This window comes from Dermacentor andersoni, chromosome 3 (assembly GCF_023375885.2).
Source record: "Dermacentor andersoni chromosome 3, qqDerAnde1_hic_scaffold, whole genome shotgun sequence".
Taxonomy (NCBI): Eukaryota; Metazoa; Arthropoda; class Arachnida; order Ixodida; family Ixodidae; genus Dermacentor; species Dermacentor andersoni.
In genome coordinates this window covers 174,927,537-174,947,483 of record NC_092816.1, presented here as the reverse complement: position 1 = coordinate 174,947,483, position 19,947 = coordinate 174,927,537, and the positions used below count along the sequence as shown (strand labels likewise).

Genomic DNA, 19,947 nt, shown 5'->3' with positions numbered 1-19,947 from the left:
TCCTTATTTCGAATTTTCCTCTTATGTAGTTGCTCAGTGGCGGTTCATTTTCCATTCCCGTCACCTATGAGATTGTTTCAGCCACTTTGACTTTGCATTGACGTTCTTTGTTGCCATGTTACTCATTATACTCTTCGCATGTTTGCTGATAAGCTTCCAATATTTTCCTCCACTGTGTTCAATGTTTTTCCTGTAAAATTATCTGATCACCCTCGCAACCCATTTCTTTTCTTCCATATTCATTATTCTTCAAAATAAATTTTATGCTGAGCTTCGCGCACTGCACATCTCGCCAAGCCAATATCATCCTGCGCAGTTTTGAGTGCTCACGGGGTGGGCGCTCAATGCTGACCTTTGATTTCCATCGATTTCGGATTGTACCTCTGAGTTCAAGAAACAACTCCATTTACAAATGTGAGTCCTGAAATCGTTAGACTTTTCCACATGCCCCGCACCAGCTCGTACCTATCGTAACCAGATAGGGCTCCAGGTTTCGTTATGGCCACATTTCTCTTCCCCTTTGCTGCTATAGTTTATTCCTGTGTTTCCATATTGCTACTGCCTTCGTTTATCGATATACAAAGGTATTTGTATTATTTTACCCGAGGCATTTCCTGGCCCTACATTGACACTTTCTGTTGACTGTTCTCACTGAATACCATAACACCTTAATTTTAACGCTTATTTTAACGAGGAATAAATCCTAAATTCTAGCCTTCCTGGCCATAGGTATTAGTCAGACGTTGCACATCACTTTGCTTGTTATCTGTCAACACAATGCCGTCCGCTTCCAACAAGTCTCGAAGCTGCTGCTCTGTTATTCTGCCAGCCTGCTTCTATGCGAGATTGAACCCGATATTGCTTCCCTCTAGCGCCCTTTCCATCGTTGAAATGTGCTACCTAAACAGAACTGGGGATAGAGGGCGCCCCTGCCCTAATCCCTTGTCGATATCAACTTTCTTCTCGGTCTTCGTCCGTTCGCGTTCAACCGAAACTGTATTGTCTTGGTAAATCTCCCTCAGAAGCTGCATACAGTCGTTGTCTAAGCCTTTCCCTTCCTGAATATGCACAGTATATTGCGGTGCACGCTATCATACACCTCGGTAATCTCTAAAAAAGCCCCATATGGCGATCTGCTTTCTTGTCACGCTATTTCACGACACTAAGTAGGGAGAAATAAGTTATGGCCCAGACGTATGGATTGTGAAGCCATACTGTAGTTCTCCTAATGATGTTATTGTCTGTTCATGTTTCTTGCTTTAATTTATTCGCCTGCATTGGTGACCTGTATATTGCCCATCTAATTGTCAACGGTCTACATTACTCAATTCTATGTTTTACAGCGAAGCTGTTTGTGGCTAGGGTTCCATGTATTTTACCTTTCAGCCAAAAGAACTATCATGAATGACTCACAAATTTACGCAAGCAACCAATGCAACGACTCATACCTCCCGCAAGACAGAGGCTTCAAGCTACAGCAGAGTGTAGCGAACAGTGCATGCATTCTTTAGAATTACGCATACAACATATAGTACAGCATACGTTTCAATAAAGAACAAGCTCAAAAAAGGTATGCAAGCCTCATAACTGATGATAAGGCGCTCCTGATATTAATGCGAATTGAGGTTGAACAGCGCGATAAAACAAGAACACGAGGAACCAAATACTGCAGACAAGTGCAGCCTGTCAACTGGAAGTTTATTTGAAATTCTCCAGCTATGTTATAGCTTCTTCAGCATAGGCATGCGTACACCCGTCCCAAAACAATCTGCGCATCAGCAGCATCCAAATCTTTCCTCAAGAAAGCTATTTCTTTTCCCGACAAGGCAAGAGAGGCAGCGCTTACACATTTATCTCCTTCCCCTCGAATGTAGTAAGCCTCTATTATTTCCCTTTCCCTCTCACCTTTTCCTTTCCATATGAATTTTGTTTTCTTCGAATATGGGAGTGCAATGACACTTGTTACAATGTCCTGCTACATGACTCAAAGCCATTCTTTAGGTTCTTGCTGTGCTGACGAGCTCTTTCATTGAAAAACTGACCCGTTTGACCTATACAAGTTTTTCCTCAGCTCAACGGTATCTGACAGATAACGTTGCACCTGCAGTCAGTGAAACGGTATTTATGATTTGTGGTGCACAGGGGCCTTTCGCGCGTTTTCGTACGATTACATATCGAGAATAGCTTACATGGGGCACTGAACAGCAAATAATATTATGTCTATTGGAAACTTTCTTGAGATTGTGTGACAGCTTGTGCCAGTATGCCACCACGTGCGCTTGTCTCTTCTCTTTATTCTTTTCTTTTTGTGATGTTTCAGAACCCATTCTTTTCTCTTTCTGCAAGATGGCTTCGCCTACTGTAGTGATCACAGAACTGGGAAGCCTGCGTTCTATAATCGCGCTATCTGATTTAAAAACTTTGATCGCACTCACGCTCGCACGACTTACTCAGTGCTGCCTTAATGAACGTGGTTGCTATGCCTCTCTTAATCAATTTAGAGGGTGCGCTGTCGTAGCGCAAGAAGGTTTTCTTAGATCTGGGATGATATCGCCAGCATACATGCTCGTCCAAAGAAAAACAGAGATTAATATCGAGAATCTTAATGCGGTTGTTAATTGGCAATTCATACGTGAACTTAAGTTCTCCCAATGAGTTATTGAACAAGTCCAAAATTTCTTTGACCGCGTCATGAAAATGCATACCGGTATATTTCTTCATAACAATTAACTAGTCGTCAACGTATCTAAATACTCGCGTTGCAGGCATGTCCACCAACATAGCAGAAATTACATTGCCAAACGAGAATAAAAAAGTGTCACATAAAATGGAGGCTATGGCTGATCCTATACAGATACCAGTGCATTGGACGTAGAATTGGCCATCATAATTAATAGCAGTTGAATGAATATAACAATCTAAAAGGGTTAAAAAGTTGTCGCTGTTGACAACTACAGAATTCTGAAAATTGACTTCTCCACAATCTTCTATCCTATCGCGAACAGTGCACATCAAATCATCGCACGGCACAGAATAATATAAGTCCTCTACATTTATTGAAAATGCGGTTAGTGCAGTCCCCTGTACATAAGTAACACGAAAACAACAAGTGTAATCACACTGCAAGAAACAGGCGCACACCCAACTTAAACGGGCTACAACACACATACCGACACGCCTGAAAGCCACATGGCCGCACTTACCGCTAAAACACTCACGACAATACAACAGACAATAGACGACAGGGACGTCGATCACAACCTAATTAGCATCCTACCGCTTCAACAAGGCCGGAAGCGCCTTCTCATATTGAATATCTATAGCCCACCTAAGCAGAAGCAGCTCAAGTTTGACTACTTTATCGCCAAAGCGATTGCAACAGACAAAAAGAATAGCCTGCTGATAGTAGGCGAATTTTACGTGGCTCACCAGGCATGAGGCTTCACGACAGCCACATCAAAAGGCACTGCACTCAAGTACATCATACAGTAGCGCTGTCGCACCATCCGCACAGGCCCCGCATACCCCACACGTCTAGGAAACAGCGTCTCCAGAGGTACATACCCATGCCATAACCTCACTAAAAGGTTACAACAAAACACCTTACACAACACGGATGAAACCCTGGGCGGTGAGCACTGCATACTTGCCAACACATTGAACGTTACGCATGCACGCCGCCTGATAAAAACGACAACACTCACACATTGGGCAGCGTTTCGCAGAAAGCCAGCGGATGACACCTCAACGGAAACTACGGATCTCCAGCAGTCCGTACGCGAGTTTCAGCGAGACGCTGACAGGCATTCAAAACAGATCACATTCACCACAGACATACGTGCAGTAGACCCGCACATTCTTCCCCTCTGCGAAGCAGGTCGAGGCATTGTTACAAGATGGATCATCATCATCATCATCAGCCTGATTACGCCCACTGCAGGGCAAAGGCCTCTCCCATACTTCTCCAACTACCCCGGTCATGTACTAATTGTGGCCATGTTGACCCTCCAAACTTCCTAATCTCATCTGCCCACCTAACTTTCTGTCGCCCCCTGCTACGCTTCCCTTCCCTCGGAATCCAGTCCGTAACCCTTAATGACCATCGGTTATCTTCCCTCCTCATTACATGTCCTGCCCATGCCCATTTCTTTTTCTTGATTTCAACTAAGATGTCATTAACGCGCGTTTGTTCCCTCACCCAATCTGCTCTTTTCTTATCCCTTAACGTTACACCTATCATTTTTCTTTCCATAGCTCGTTGCGTCGTCCTCAATTTAAGTAGAACCCTTTTCGTAAGCCTCCAGGTTTCTGCCCCGTACGTGAGTACTGGTAAGACACAGCTGTTATACACTTTTCTCTTGAGGGATAATGGCAACCTACAAGATGGATGGTGCCTCACTTAGAACTCCTCCAGTGCACTACATTTGCAAGCTTGGAGTGACGCCTGACACCGGCAAAAGATGCCGAGAGGAGAGTGGGGCTATACTAATCCTTGTACAACCAAATTAGGAAGACGTAGTAAACTTCAACAAAGACACTCTTTCACCAGAACAGGAATTGGCCTCCCTGGTGCAGTATTTGGCCAGCCCGTCCCTCAGGATTCTTACAATTAAGCTATGGCCCTCGGTCCCCAGCAGCTGCCGTGCACCTGACCAAGGTGGTGGTCGGACCTGTAACGTAGCAGAAAGTGATCAGAATAGCTGTATCCGGAAATGGAAACTGACCTTAGCAACCTTTAAGAGCAGAACTCTGTTGAGTGAGGCTAGTTTAGTAGGACTCAGAGGAACCATGTGACATTCACTAGGGTGGAAGATTGGGCGAGTTGGTATTGCATTCTAAATCTGGTACAGCGCAACGTAGAAAAGAAGAAACAAGCCGAGCCGGCCAGCTAAAGGAAGGCAGCATTCTGTTCCCTTATCTGACAGGCTCGGCTTGCTTCTTCCTTTTTATGTTGCGCTGTACCAGCTTTATAGTATCAGCCATTGTTTGGGATATCATTGGCCTTAGCGAGACTAGAAGAACTGGTGAGGCTTATGCAGTGCTGACTAACGGCCATCTACTCTGCTATAAAGGTCGCCCAGATAAGAAGCAAAACGGGGTAGGATTCCTAATATAAAAGGAGATAGCGGGCAACATTCATGAATTCTACAGCATCAATGACAGGGTAGCAGTAGTCATAATGAATCCTAATAAGATGTATAGAATAAAGGTAGTAACAGCCTACGCTCCAACATCCAGCCACGATGACGATAAAGTAGATCAGTTTTATGAAGATGTTAAATTGGCGATGAGAAAAGTGCAAACTCAGTATACTGTAGTAATGGGCGACTTCAATGCAAAAGGGGGGAAAAGGCAGGCTAGTGAAGAACTAATTGGCTACTACGGTGTCGATTCTAGGAACGCTCTAGGAGAATGCTGGTAGAATTCTCAGAATGGAATAGCTGAGAATAATGAATACCTTTTTTCAAAAAGCGTAGCAAGAGAATGTGGAGCTGCAAAAGCCCTTATGGTGAAACAAGAAATGAAATTGAATTTATACTTTCTGCCGATCCCAGCATAGTACAGGATGTTGAAGAGATAGGTAGGGTAAAGTGCAGTGATCATGGTTAGTGAGGACGAGGATTTTCCTCAATTTGAAGAGAGAAAGAGTAAAATTGGTCAAGAAACAGGTCAACCTAGAGGCAGTAAGTGTAATGGCAGATAAATGCAGTGTGTGGGTTGCATACAAAAGCACCCTTAGAACAGACAGGTGAAGATGACGTAGAGGTAATGAATGAAACCTTAACTAGGCTGGCTTCAGATGCAGCAATTTAAGGGGGAGCCAAAAAGGCCATCAGTAGGCAAGCCTTCCCAAGAAACAGACGACCTAATGAAGAAACGACAAAGGATGATAGTGTCCAACTAGAGAGATCAGATATTATTCGCGGAGGTGTCAAAACTGATCAACCAGCGCCAAAAACATAATCGCAAAGTGAAACTACGTATAGTGGAAGTCGCGGCAAGCACAGAATTGGATACTGGGGAGCTCACCTGTCATAACTGGCGACCACTATGCAACAAGTTGCCGGGCACTCTAAGCATGAACAAAACATGGTCGCTGCTGCGCCACCTTATTGACCCCACGCAAAGCAAAGCCTTTAGCCAGCAAACAATCCAACGCCTCCTGGACCACAATCATCCGGGTTCTGATGACGACATCCTGGAGGAGTTGCGGGGGCGAAACATAGGCGATTTCAAAGCAGCTCAAGGAGAAAGTCCCACGCTCAGTGGGGCGACAACCACGACCTCGACAAGCCGATGGCCTTCTCTGAAGTACAACAAGCAATCTATGCACTGACACAAAACACCATCACTAGACAAGGAGAAAATAAATGACAAGCTCCTGTGCAATTTTTATGACGGCATCATTACATCTCTTACTGACCTCTTTAATCATCATTAGAAAGTGGGTACGCTACCAGCAGACTGGAAGCACGCGGATTTCACGCTCATTCTTAATCCAGGTGAACCCTCCAGCTGCAAAAATTTGAGACCAATATCGCTAACTTCATGCCTACAAAACCTCCTGGAACACATCATTCTGAACAGACTTCAACCTTACCTAGAATCCAGCGACTTCTGTACCGAAACAATGAATGGAGTCCGGTCCCACATTCCTACCAGGGACATTCTTCTTCAGCTGAAGGAACAAGTCCTTGAAAACATCTCACCCCACAACACCGGAGCGATCCTAGCACTCGACATCAAATGCGCTTTCGACAGAGTGCCTCACCATACAATCGTTACAAAGCTAAGTCTCACCAACTGTGGTCTTAATGCTTACAATTGCATACGCGCCTTTCTAAGCAACCGCACGGCCTGAAGAGGCATTGGCTGATTCAAAACCTCCAGGTTACCTACTAGGAGCAAAAGAACCCCAATAGGTGCTATTCTATCACCCACCGTTTCCTGCATTGCTATGATGAAATTATCTGATAAAATCAACGCAATACCCGGAATACGGCATGGAATATACGCCGATGATATTATTATCTGGAACACCAGTGGTCCCCAAGGAGAGAAACAAGATGTCCTTCAACAAGCGACTAACGTTGTCCAGCTATATGCGAAATCAATTGTTTTCCTATCATCAACACCTGGTTACGTCTACTGCAGGGCAAAGGCCTCTCCCATACTTCTCCAATTACCCCGGTCATGTACTAATTGTGGCCATGTTGTCCCTGGAAACTTCCTAATGTCATCCACCGCCTAATTTTCTGCCGGCCCCTGCTACGCTTCCCTTCCTTGGGAATCCAGTCCGTAACCCTTAATGACCATCGGTTATCTTCCCTCCTCATTAGATGTGCTGCCCATACCCATTTCTTTTTCTTGATTTCAACTAAGATGTAAGTAACTCGCGTTTGTTGCCTCACCCAATCTGTTCTTTTCTGATCCCTTGACGTTACACCCATCATTCTTCTTTCCATAGCTCGTTGCGTCGTCCTCAATTTAAGTAGAACCCTTTTCGCAAGCCTCCAGGTTGCTGCCCCGTACATGAGTAATGGTACGACACAGCTGTTATATACACTTTTCTCTCGAGGGATAATGGCAACCTGCTGTTCATGACCTGAGAATGCCTGCCAAACGCACCCCAGCCCATTCTTATTCTGATTATTTCAGTCTCATCATCCGAATCCGCGGCCACTACCTGCCCTATGTAGACGTATTCCCTCACCACTTCCAGTGCCTCGCTACCTGTCGTAAACTGCTGTTCTTTTCCGAGACTGGTAAATATCATGGCCTGCTATACTCGCCCGACAAGTCGGGAGTGTCAGTCGTTCGCCAGAAATCACCAAGAAAACTTACTGAAACACCCCACATCACACTCGACCTCGACGGGAAAAGAATACCCACAGTAAACCGTGTCCACATCCTCGGCCTCCACATAAGACAGGACGGCGTGGACGAATACACCATCCAACGTTTCAAGCAGACCACCTTCGAAATCATGCGAATGGTGAGCCGCATCACCACCAAACAGTACGGACTGAAGAGAAGACGATATAGCACACTCCTCCAGGCCTTTATAATCCGCCGCATTGCCTACGCTGCCGCGTACCTACTCCTCACCCCGAAAGAGAAAGATCGTATGGACATACTTCTGCAGAAAGCATACCAGCAGGTGCTCCGCCTACCAGGGACACCCACACTAAAGCTTGAATCCCTAGGCGTTCATAAGATAATAAGAGAAACAATACACGCCCACCTCGCAAGCCAACGACAAAGCCTGACCTTCCCACCTACATGAAGAATGGTCCTAGTGCACTTAGGTTAGCCGACGCAGGGAAAATGCCACGAACAAGCAATCTATCTCGCCTGCAAAATGCGGGAGCACATCAAGGTAGCCTTTCTCCCCAGAAACATGCGCCCGCAACATCAAGCCGGCCATCATCAAGCTTGAGCAAGGACCGTCCAGACAAGTTATGGCCACCACCACACCAAACTATACATAGATGCCACGCAGTGCCCCAGAAAGCAGCCAAGATAGCCAGCGTTGTCAACCATCACATTCAAGAGGTGGTCTGGATGACGATCCGCAGTGTCAAGGCCCTCGAAGCAGAGGAGACAGCCATCACATTGGCCAGCATCGCTAGTCTAACCAACGAGCACGTCACACATATTACTGACTCCCAGGCAGCTTGCCGTATTCCGCGAGAGGCAGAATATCTTCCATCGCGCACCGACACTTCAAACGAGCCTCCCAATTTCCGGTCGTTCAAATAGTACGGACTCCAGGACACGAGTCGCTCCGTGGAAATCAGCGTTTGCACGCTGCAGCGCGAGTGAGTCCCAGACCCCACAAGAGAGGGATAAAGCCGCAGCTATGGAGCCCGTATATTTACAATGCAACGCTGTGCTACAACACAGACGAAAATACCCATCTCCACACAATACCCTCTAGGGTCAAGAAGCCATATCGTTGTGACAATTACAAACCAACACATACCCCCTTTTAAGCATACTACACGCAATAGATACTACACTATACTCGTACAAATGTCCCCTTTGTAATGACTATATACGCCTCCTTATATTTCACCACATGGGCGTGGTCCACCAAATGCAGCAGCCGAAATAACCACCCCACACCCGAGCAGTCGGATACCATGCCCGTCAGATCAGACCCTCGTGACCAGCAGCAACTGGTGCGGCGCGCTCGGGAGACAGCAAGAGCCACAGGAGAGCCCTGGACTCAGGGCGCCTCCGCGCACGAGCAGAAAGACACCTGCTTGTCTTTATTTTTTTAATAAATGTTTCCCATCGTCCTCCTCCTTACTCTAAAGCCACAAAGCATTGCATACCACCCTCAGTACTTGTAGCGGTGGTTTTCAACAGCTTCACTGGTCATTCACCGTAAAAAAGTGAAATAGCTCGTGAATTTTTTTCTCCTTTATACGTTACCTTCATTCTACTTTGTCACCAACTGTCTGGCATTCCTTTAACTTTTCAGGTTTCTTTCCTTTTTCTTTTACGTTCAACAATGCTTCCGTACTTTTTGGTTCTAGTTGAATAATTAGCCCAAAGAGAACCCTTAGCCCTTAGGCTGTGCGATTACAAATGTTTTGTTCCGCTTTAATTCAGGTGAAATTTTTCAGCAACAGCTCCTTTTTCATCTGGTTCTTTTGCATGCTCGTTTTTTGCTCCAGTACTACCTCGTCATTTCCTTAGAATGATTCGGCTGCCATTTTTTTAGATAATTTAATACCTCGTCCCCTTCCAGCTCGTTTCCATTTTGGTCTAGGATATATTGTTGTATGGTTGCAAACTTTCGGCCTAATAAGTATATGTGGATCCAAAATATTTTATGTGCAGCCTTTTTTTTCGTATTTCTGACAATCAACGTTCACTTTCTCCTTTTAACTATACTTGAACTAGAACTTCAACCATAGATCGTTTATTCCGGTATATTTCCCATATTCTCTGTATTTCATCCTGCGGTGGCGGAGCTTTTCTTGCCTGCCTATGCACCCGTGGTGCTTTCTGTTGTCCGTCGATCGCTCCTCTTGCCTCCCTTTTGCACTAGCTTTATGGTTACCTTTTTTTCCTTTCCAACAAGCATGTTGCTTCTCTTTCCGTATCTCTGTCGTGATTGCACTTAGAAACTCACTATATACACACTCTTTCGCTGCCCATTTGACAACGTCTTTCTCTAGTCTTATGAATATATTTCCTATTTGTTAAGCGTTCAAATATCAACTGGCCAATCTTGCCTCCTTGCTCTTTTTTCCAATTCTGTATACCATTGTCAAAGTTATGTGGGTAACGCCACTCCCTATGATGCCATACCCTTCCTCTTAACTTATCATATATTCCTTCGTCATCAGACAATAATCAATGCAATCAATGGTCGATTGCCTATTTTCCACTGCCCGCGTAGTCTGCCCATCACACATAGGCCCTGTATTCATGGATGGATGGATGGATGGATGGATGGATGGATGTTATGAACGTCCCCTTTGGAACGAGGCGGTGGGCTGCGTCACCAAGCTCTTGCTGTTATACTGCTTAATGTTCTACCTAGGTTAAACAAGAAAAAAAGAAAAAGAGCTAGTATGAACTCCCACTACCAAATTTTCTGATCCTTTCTTGCGAACTTAGCTTTTGTACGTCTCCGTTTTTTGTCGTTTCCTTACTTTTCTTCCACCAATCCTCCAACTGCCTCTTACTAATCCCTATTGCACACTTCTTTACTTTTCCACTGCTCTCGCTGAACCCAAGGGCTTCAAGGAGTCCCGTGGTGCCTAAATCAACCGCTGGGCATGTGAAGCTATCTTCACATTCTAATAAAACATGCCCCATAGTTTCCCTAGCTTTACCACAGCAAGCACATGCTTCTTCTTCCTTCTTATATCTCGCTTTATAGGTGCGTGTTCTAAGGCATCCCGATAGATGGATGCATGAATAACTTTCTTGAGGTCCGTCGTTGCGCGCAATTAGTGTGCAGCATGCCGCTCCCACTTCGGGACACAGAGGCCATGCCCCTCCGCCGCGCCGCGGGCCCGATGGGCAGTCCAAAGCTTTGATTCAAGGTCCGAGCTGTGTAGAGCCCGGTCCCACTCTTCCTTGGTGCTCCTGGCTCCCGGCGCCAGGGGGCAACCCCAAAGCATGTGAGCAATGTCCTGAAAAGTAGCGACACGCATTGTGAGGGTGCGCGTCCGGAAAGATTTTGTGCAGGAAGGCCGGGATGGGTAGTTGCCCGTCTGAAGCCGCCTGTACGTGACTTCTTGTGCCTTATTGAGTGCTTCGTACGGTAGGGGCGTGGTTCTCTTGAGTAATTTATAATGCTAGGTGAAATCGTTGTAAGTGACAAGCGGGTCGTGCTCGCTCTCCTATCCTAACCAGAAGGAGTCCTGGCTCGCACGGTGAGTTAGGTCTCGTGCGGCTTCGTGTGCCGTCTCCTTGAGATTAGGGAGCGGCCCCTCCAATGGTCCCATGTGTGCCGGGAAGCAATTGATGCAGTCTGGGGTGAGGTGATGAGTATGAAGTATTCTGCTGATGGCCGGGGATATTCTCCCTCTTCCGAAGGACAGAATTGCCCTCTTGGAGTCGCAGTATATCAAGCTTTTGTCGTCTTCTGGGAGTGCAAGGCTGAAGGACGCCTGCTCGGCGACCTCAGGACTATCAGTGCGGACTGTGCACGCGTGAGACGAGTGGCCAACCGGCATTAAGGAATCCCGACCTCGCTTCGAAAAGTAATGAGCTTCCGTTTGAGTTATCATAATTTTTTTTCTGATTTCGTTTTTTCCTCTTAATTAGTTACTCATGGCAGCTTTCTTTACATTACTGCGACCCACGAAATGCAGAAAAATAATGAGCTTCCGTTTGAGTTATCATAAATTGTTTTTTTTTCCTGATTTCATTTCTTCCTCTTAAGTAGTTACTCATGGCAGGTTTTTTTTTCCATTACCACCACCCACGAGATTATTTCAGCATCTCTGACTTTCCGCCTGAAGTTCCTTGGTGCTGTGCTGTCCACCCTACAGGCCGCGTACTTGCTGCTAAACTTCCTAGTTCTCCTACTCCACTGTGAATATTTTTCCTGTACAAGATACCTCAACACTCTTCCAGCCCATTTGTTTTCTTTCATATTACTCAGTCATCTCAGTATTAGCAGTCATGCGCAGCAGCAATTGTACTCGGACTCACAGTAGAAAAAATGGAGAGAGAGGCTACAGTATCGAAGGAAAGGCGAAGTAACTGTTTAAGTTTAAGGCGATGCTAAGTTTAGGGCAAACCGCATAAATTATTACCCTGTAAATCCGTAAGTGCCGCACCCCCAACTTGATAGCCAATAGAACAAAAAAGAAAGCCCATCGCCAAAGAAATCGCCTTCGGTGCGCTGATTACTGTTCATATCGCTGTGTCTTATTTGTTTATTGATTCCTTTGATAATACTGTGCTTTATTTGTGCGCCTAATAATTGATTATTCTATAATCCTTTATTCCGCCACCGGGAAATAAATTAAACCAATGGCATAAGGCATGCTTTGACAAATAATGAAACTATTGCGTTTGAGGTCACCTGGTTTTATGCTAATAATTTTAGCAATAGGTTGTGTTCAAAAAATTTATATATTGCGTAGCTTTATTTTCTACGTTATGTCTCATCTTTTTAACTAACCTTTCCTAAGTAAAATATTTCTTGATTTTATCTTAGTGTATTAAAGCTATCACAAGGTGGTACATGAATTTTTTAATTTTGCAGCTTAATACGGACAAAACACATATATCCCCCTAACGTGTTGCACTGAATCCTCTTGACGCGGGAAGCAAATGCTATATGAAAGATGAACTGCTTCTAGTGCGACGAAAACCCCTCGTTACTCGCAGTCGCAATAGTCGTTCTCAAATTAACTCTCATAGGCACGTTCAAGGCGACTTCTTTATTTATTTAATATCTCCCAACAATCTACGCCACATTCTTACTGGATAGCAAAGTCGAAGCTTCCTTACCTTGGGGTGTCGTTGTAGCCTCAGTGGTCGCCTCAGTGGTCGCCTCAGTGGTTAGCAGTTCTGGATCCTGAACCGCATCTTGAAGCCATCTGTTCGAGCAAGGAATATGGAATGCAGGGCACCAAGTGTGTGCACACGTTTCCTGGAAAGCTGCGCAATAAAAAGAGAAATTCCTCTTCCACTGCTCATTCCTAATCATCATTGATGGTACAAGATATGGCGCATGTATTCGGCACAAATACCAAGAAAAAAGATCAGGGAAGATTCGCATTGTGTTGCGTGAACACGACTCATTCTATTTTAACTTCCTTAAAGATGCCACATGGGTTTGTTTAGAAGGGGTGGAAACGTACAAACAGTGCAAGCTTATTACCACGTACTGTCACTTGGAAAGATCCCTAGATAAATTACAAAGGACCATTTTAATCAAGCCGAGCTCGTGCTACGACGACGAAGAAGAAGCTGCGCGGCTGATGATCATAATTACAGATGAGGAATTTGTACAAGTGATGATGTGTAGTGATGAATAAGAATCAGTCATGGGTCGCGCTCACACCAATTACCTCCCGCGGTGGAAGCAGCCTCCTGGTCGCGTGGCATTATGATGAAGCGCGGCGAGTGTACGGTTTTAAGCGCGATACGGCCACAATTTTTGTACGGGGCCGACGGTGGTTGGGAGAAATTCTGAGGGGTCAGACACGGTAATAACCGGAAATGTCTGGTCAATGACCGTGTAGGCTCTAATAAAACGACTGACGAGTTTTTAGCATAAACCGGGAACGCGCATAGGAGTCCATAGAACTTTGTTGCCAGGGTAACAAAATTGGCTGGGGCTTAGCTAAGGTTAAGCCTGGATATCTTGAAGCGAAAAGGTTGGGTGACGCTTATGGTTTAGCTTAAGGTTATGCTTTATGATTTAGCCTATGGTTGTGCTTACAGTTTAGCTTATGGTTATGCTTTATGATTTAGCCTATGGATATGCTTACAGTTTAACTTATGGATATGCTTATGGTTTAAGCTATGGATATCCTTATGGCTTAGTTTATGGTTATGCTTTATGATTTAGCCTATGGTTATGCTTACGGTTTCACTTATGGATATGCTTTGGTTAGCTTACGGTTATGCTATACGTGTACCTTGCGTAGTTGTCATCATCATCATCAGCCTGGTTACGCCCACTGCAGGGCAAAGGCATCTCGCATACTTCTCCAACTACCCCGGTCATGTACTAATTGTGGCCATGTTGTCCCTGCAAACTTCTTAATGTCATCCGCCCACCTAACTTTCTGCCGCCTCCTGCTAGGCTTCCCTTCCCTTGGAATCCAGTCCATCACCCTAAATGACCATCGGTTATCTTCCCTCCTCATTACATGCCTTGCCCATGGCCATTTCTTTTTCTTGATTTCAACTAAGATGTCATTAACCCGCCTTCGTTCCCTCACCCAATCCGCCCTTTTCTTATCGCTTAACGTTACACCCATTATTCTTCTTCCCATAGCTCGTTGCGTCGTCCTCAATTTAAGCAGAACCCTTTTCGTCAGCCTCCAGGATTCTGCCCCATACGTGAGTTCTCGTAAGACACAGCTCCCAGCTGTGATAAACATTTCTCTTCAGGGATAATAGCAACCTGCGGTTCATGATCTGAAAATGCCTGCCAAACGCACCCCAGCCCATTCTTATTCTTCTGATTACTTCCATCTCATGATCCGGATCCGCCGTCACTACCTGCCCTAAGTAGATGTATTCCCTTACCACTTCCAGTGCCTCGCTACCTATCGTAAATTGCTTTTCTCTTCCGAGACTGTTAAACATTACTTCAGTGGTCTGCAGATTAATTTTCAGACCCACCCTTCTGTTTTGCCTCTCCAGATCAGTTAGCATGCATTGCAGTTGGTCCCCTGATTTACTAAGCAAGGCAATATGATCAGCGAATCGCAAGTTACTAAGGTATTCTCCATCAACTTTTATCCCGAATTCTTCCCACTCCAAGTCTCTGAATACCTCCTGTAGACACGCTGTGAATAGCGTTGGAGAGATCGTATTGCCCTGTCTGACGCCTTTCCTTATTGGGCTTTTGTTGCTTTCTTTATGGAGGACTACGGTGGCTGTGGAGCCGCTATAAATATGTTTCACTATTTTTACATATGGCTCATGTACACCCTGATTCCGTAATGCATCCATGACTGCTGAGGTTTCGACTGAGTCAAACGCTTTTTCGTAATCAATGAACGCTATATATAAGGGTTGGTTGTATTCCGCACATTTCTCTATCACCTGATTCATAGTGTGAATATGGTCTATTGTTGAATAGCCTTTACGGTATCCTGCCTGGTCCTTTGCTTGACAGAAGTCTAAGGTGTTCCTGATTCTAATTCTAAATTTCTTATCAATGATATATACCATAAGTTATGCACGATTATTAAACTTCTTTATTCATCATTGTTGGGCACACTGTCTTGCGATTTCTGTACAGGTATAAACACAGCTCTCTGTATCGGTAGTATCACTCTCTTCTCCTTCCATGTTGAATGCGCACGCCTATTCTCTGACAAGCGGTTATATAGTTGGCCTCCACGATAAACACGCGTTTGCGGCGAACTTCAAACGATGGCGCATAGCGCGCGGCCGTGGCCACCTGCGCCGACTCCGAACACGCTTACGGAGCCAATTCCGACTCCGAACGCGCTTACCGAGCCAATTCCGACATACGCCGGCTCGCGCCAAGCGCGGTGTTGACTTCTCGATTAAAAAAATGACAACACGGTGAGTTGAGTCGTAGCGATGCTTCAGCGCATCCTCAGCTATACCGGCGTTAATTCGGGCTCGATGATGGCAGTCTTCGAGGCGAGACAAAAACTTTTCTGAGAAGGGTTTTGCTGAGGACACGGGAGCCATAAGGAACGAGACGTCCAGGACGAAAGTAGGTGAGCTGCCATAGACGAGGAAAAATGGAGAAAAGCTGGTGGTGTGTTGTAGAGCCGCATTGCAAGCAAATGTCACAAATGGCACAATTGCATCCCAGTTGGTGTGGTCGGGGCTGATGCACAGTGCAATAATATCGGACAGTGTACGATGAAAACGCTATGTCAAGCCGTTGGTCTGCGGGCGGAAACTTGAACTGGTCTTGCGAACGGTGTTTGAGGCGCGTAGAACTTCGGTAAGAAGATACGAGAGGAAGGCTTTGCCGCGGTCGCCGAGGAGAACACGCAGAGCTCCTTGACGTAAGAGGATGTTGCGTAGAAAGAAATCGGCGGCTTCAGCAGCCCTCGGACATTCTATACAGGCTGTGGCGGCGTAGCGTGTCAGATGTTCTACGGCCGTAACAATCCAGTGATTGCCGTAGGAGGCCTTGAGAGGGGGACCGTACAAGTCTATTCCAACGACCTTTAAACGGCAAGCGGGAAAAGCAAGAGGTTGCAAAAGACTAGAAGGAGGAGTCGTAGGTCGTTTGCGGCGTTGACATAGAGCGCATGAAGCGACGTACCTGGCTACCGCAAAAGAGAGGCCAGGCCAAGAGCACCGACTTCGTATTCTGTCGTATGTCTTGTGGTATCCGAGCTGACCTGCCGTTGGATCATCATGAAAGGATTCAAGCACCTCACGTTGCAGAGAACGTGGCATGATGGGTGCCCACTTGGTGCCATCGCCGTGATAAATGTAGCGATGCAAAGCGCCATCGTCAAGCTTGAATTGGTTAAATTGTCGATAGATTCGGGATGTTAGGAGGTGAAGCCGAGCCTTGCATGCGGTCGAGAATGGTTCGGCATTATATGTGGGCACGTCTGTGGGAAACAAGGACAGATTGGTGATTAGGTTTCAGCCAGTCAAGCGTTGAGACAGACAGGGATGATTAAGTGGGGTCGGGCTTTGCAGCTGTATGACTAGGCGATGCTAAGTCATTATTGCTCTGCAAAGGGCAATGAGATAGAGCATCTGCGTCTTGGTGACTCTTGCCAGACCTGTAGGTAACATCGAAATTATACTCCTAAAAACGGATCACCCAGCGACCAAGGCGACCCGATAGCTTCTTTAGCGACCATAGCCAGCACAGTGCGTTATGGTCGGTGACGACTGTAATGTGACGGCCATGGAGGTGTGGTCGAAACTTTTGCACTGCCCAAACCACAGCATGGCACTCATGTTCGGTGACAGTGTAATTTTTCTCAGCAGAGCCACCGTCCGACTGGCGTAAGCAATGACTCATTCAGGCAAGGTGGTGTCACGTTGCAGAACAGCAACGAGACAATGACTGCTGGCGTCAGTGTGAATGATAGTAGCTGCGCTTTGGTTATAGTGGTACAGCACCGGGTCGGACCTCAGGGTCTGCTTGAGCGACAAAATGGCACTTTCCCAATTGGCCGGCCAAACGAAGGGCGCGTTATTTGAGAGGAGGTGATGGAGCGGAGATGCAAGCGCAGCGAAGTTGCATATGAAGCGGCGGAAGAACGAAGCCAATCCGAGAAAACTGCGCAGGCCTTTTGGGCGCAGAGGACGAGGAACCTCAAGGACGCCGGAACGCCTCTGAGGGGCTGTTCGAGTGCCATTTTTGCTGACTAAATGACCCAGAACTGTGAGAGTCTATCCTGCGAAAGTAATTTTTTTGCGTTCAGCTGTAGGCCCGCGTTTGCGAGGCAGGTCAGTACTTGTTCAAGACGTTGCATGTGTTCTGGTAACGTGGTTGAAAACAATACGATTTCGTCGAGATAGCAAAGACAGGCTATCATTTTAAACAGCGCAGGACATTATATATCATGCATTCCAAGGTGGCAGGTGCATTGCAGAACCCAAAGGGCATCATACTAAACTCGTATAGCACGTCATCATCATCATAATTATCATCATCATCCTGGTTACGTCCACTGCAGGGCAAAGGCCTCTACCATGCTCATCCAACTAACCGAGTCAGGTACTAATTGTGGCCATGTTGTTCCTGCAAACTTCTTAATCTCATCCGCCCACCTAACTTTTTGCTGCCCCCTGTTACGCTTCCCTTCCCTTGGAATGCAGTCCGTAACCCTTACTGACCATCGGGTATGTTCCCTCCTCTTTACATGTCCTGCCCATGCCCATATCTATTTCTTGATTTCAACTAAGATGTCATTAACTCGCGTTTGTTACCTCACCCAATCTGCTCTTTTCTTATCCCTTAACGTTACACCCATCGTTCCGCTTTCCATAGCTCGTTGCGTCGTACTCAATTTTAGTAGAACCCTTTTCGTGAGCCTCCAGGTTTCTGCCCCATACGTGAGTACTGGTAAGACACAGCTGTTATACACTTTTCTCTTGAGGGATAATGGCAACCTGCTGTTCATGATCTGAGAATGGCTGCCAAACGCACCCCAGCCCATTCTTATTCTTCTGATTATTCCAGTTTGATGATCCGGTTCTGCGGTCACTACCTGCCCTAAGTAGATGTACTCCCTCACCACTTCCAGTGCTTCGTTACCTATTGTAAACTGCTGTGCTCTTCCGAGATTGTTAAACAGTATATTAGTTTTCTGCAGATTAATTTTTAGTCCCACCCTTGTGCTTTGCCTCTCCAGGTCAGTGAGCATGCATTGTAATTGGTCCCCTGAGTTACTAAGCAAGGCAATATCAGGGAATCGCAAGTTATTAAGTTATTCTCCATTAACTGTTATCCCCAATTCTTCCCAATCCAGGTCTCCGAATACCTCCTGTAAACACGCTGTGAATAGCATTGGAGAGATCGCATCTAACTGCAGGACAGCTTTCTTTATTGGTGTTTTGTTGCTTTCTTTATGGAAGACTACGGTGGCTGTGGAGCCGCTATCGATATCTTTCAGTATTTCTACATACGGCTCGTCTACACCCTCATTCTGTAACGCCTCCATGACCGCTGAGGTTTCGAGTGAATCAAACGCTTTCTCGTAATCAATGAAAGCTATATATAAAGGTTGGTTATATTCCGCACATTCTCTATCACCTGATTGATAGTGTGAATATGGTCTATTTTTGAGTAGCCATTACGAAATCCTGCCTTGTCTTTTGGGGGACACAGTCTAAGGTGTTCTTGATTAAATCTCTATAGAACTCCTCAGCCCTATAGGTCATCTGGGATGGCGAAAGCGGTTTTCTCTTTGTCGGACTCTGACACCAGTGTTTGCCAGTAGCCGTATCTCAGAGCAACACTAGAAAAATAATCGGCACCCAGTAAAATATCTAGTACATCGTCGACACGTGACAAATCCTTGCGCGTGAATTTGTTCAGGAAACAGTAATCGACATAAAAACGCACTGAAGTGTCTTTCTTCCCCACTAGAACAACTGTATCGGACCAGGGGCTCGAGGAAGGTTGCATTATATTCCGTCGAAGCATGTCCAATACATATTTCTTGATGATTTCGCGCAACTCGTGAGACACGCCATATGGCCGCCAGTTAACAATGAGGATAGCCGTCAATGTGTATGCGATGACTCGCAGCAGTTGTCATACCGAGGGCTGGCGAATAGATGTCGAAGAAAGTACAGTATGTTTCTAATCGCGCCTCTGGGCAGAGGTCAGGTCAGGGCTTATGTTTGCCGACAGCGGTGTGGAAGAGACAGTGAGTGGCGATGACGTTTACTCTGGTAGCACAGTCTAAAGGGCAACAACTGCATTAGGCTGTGTATCAACAGCGCAAGTGACACTTGATGTACGGGGTAGTTGTCGAGGTTCTGTAGTTCGCTTTACCATGGTGAGGAATGCAGAGCCATGAGAGAAGCGAACAAGGCCAGGTGTCATAAGAATTCCTCTAGATTGCGTATGACTGTAGGGAAGAACGAGAACGTCGGCATCCCGAATGTCGCTGGAACTGACACTTACATATTTCTTCTCTTGATGGCCAGAAAACATATTTGGAGAAGGTGACGAAGCGAATTCGTTCTTTATAATCAGGAAGAGAGTAACCGGCAGCATTCAGGTGTACGAGTCGCTCACGACAAGAGATATCAGTG

The 19,947-nt window shown here is 45.9% G+C and overlaps 2 long non-coding RNA genes across 2 annotated transcripts in view; both read right to left on the bottom strand.

Annotated features, from left to right (window-relative positions):
- LOC140216476 (uncharacterized) overlaps positions 1-19,947 on the bottom strand; it is a 304,566-nt gene that overhangs the window by 15,418 nt on the left and 269,201 nt on the right. The gene's annotated exons all lie outside the window — the stretch shown is intronic.
- Positions 13,023-19,947, bottom strand: part of LOC140216475 (uncharacterized) — a 32,683-nt gene continuing 25,758 nt past the window's right edge. The window contains exon 3 of the long non-coding RNA XR_011893158.1: positions 13,023-13,143. This is a non-coding gene — a long non-coding RNA (uncharacterized lncRNA). The remainder of the gene's footprint in view (positions 13,144-19,947) is intronic.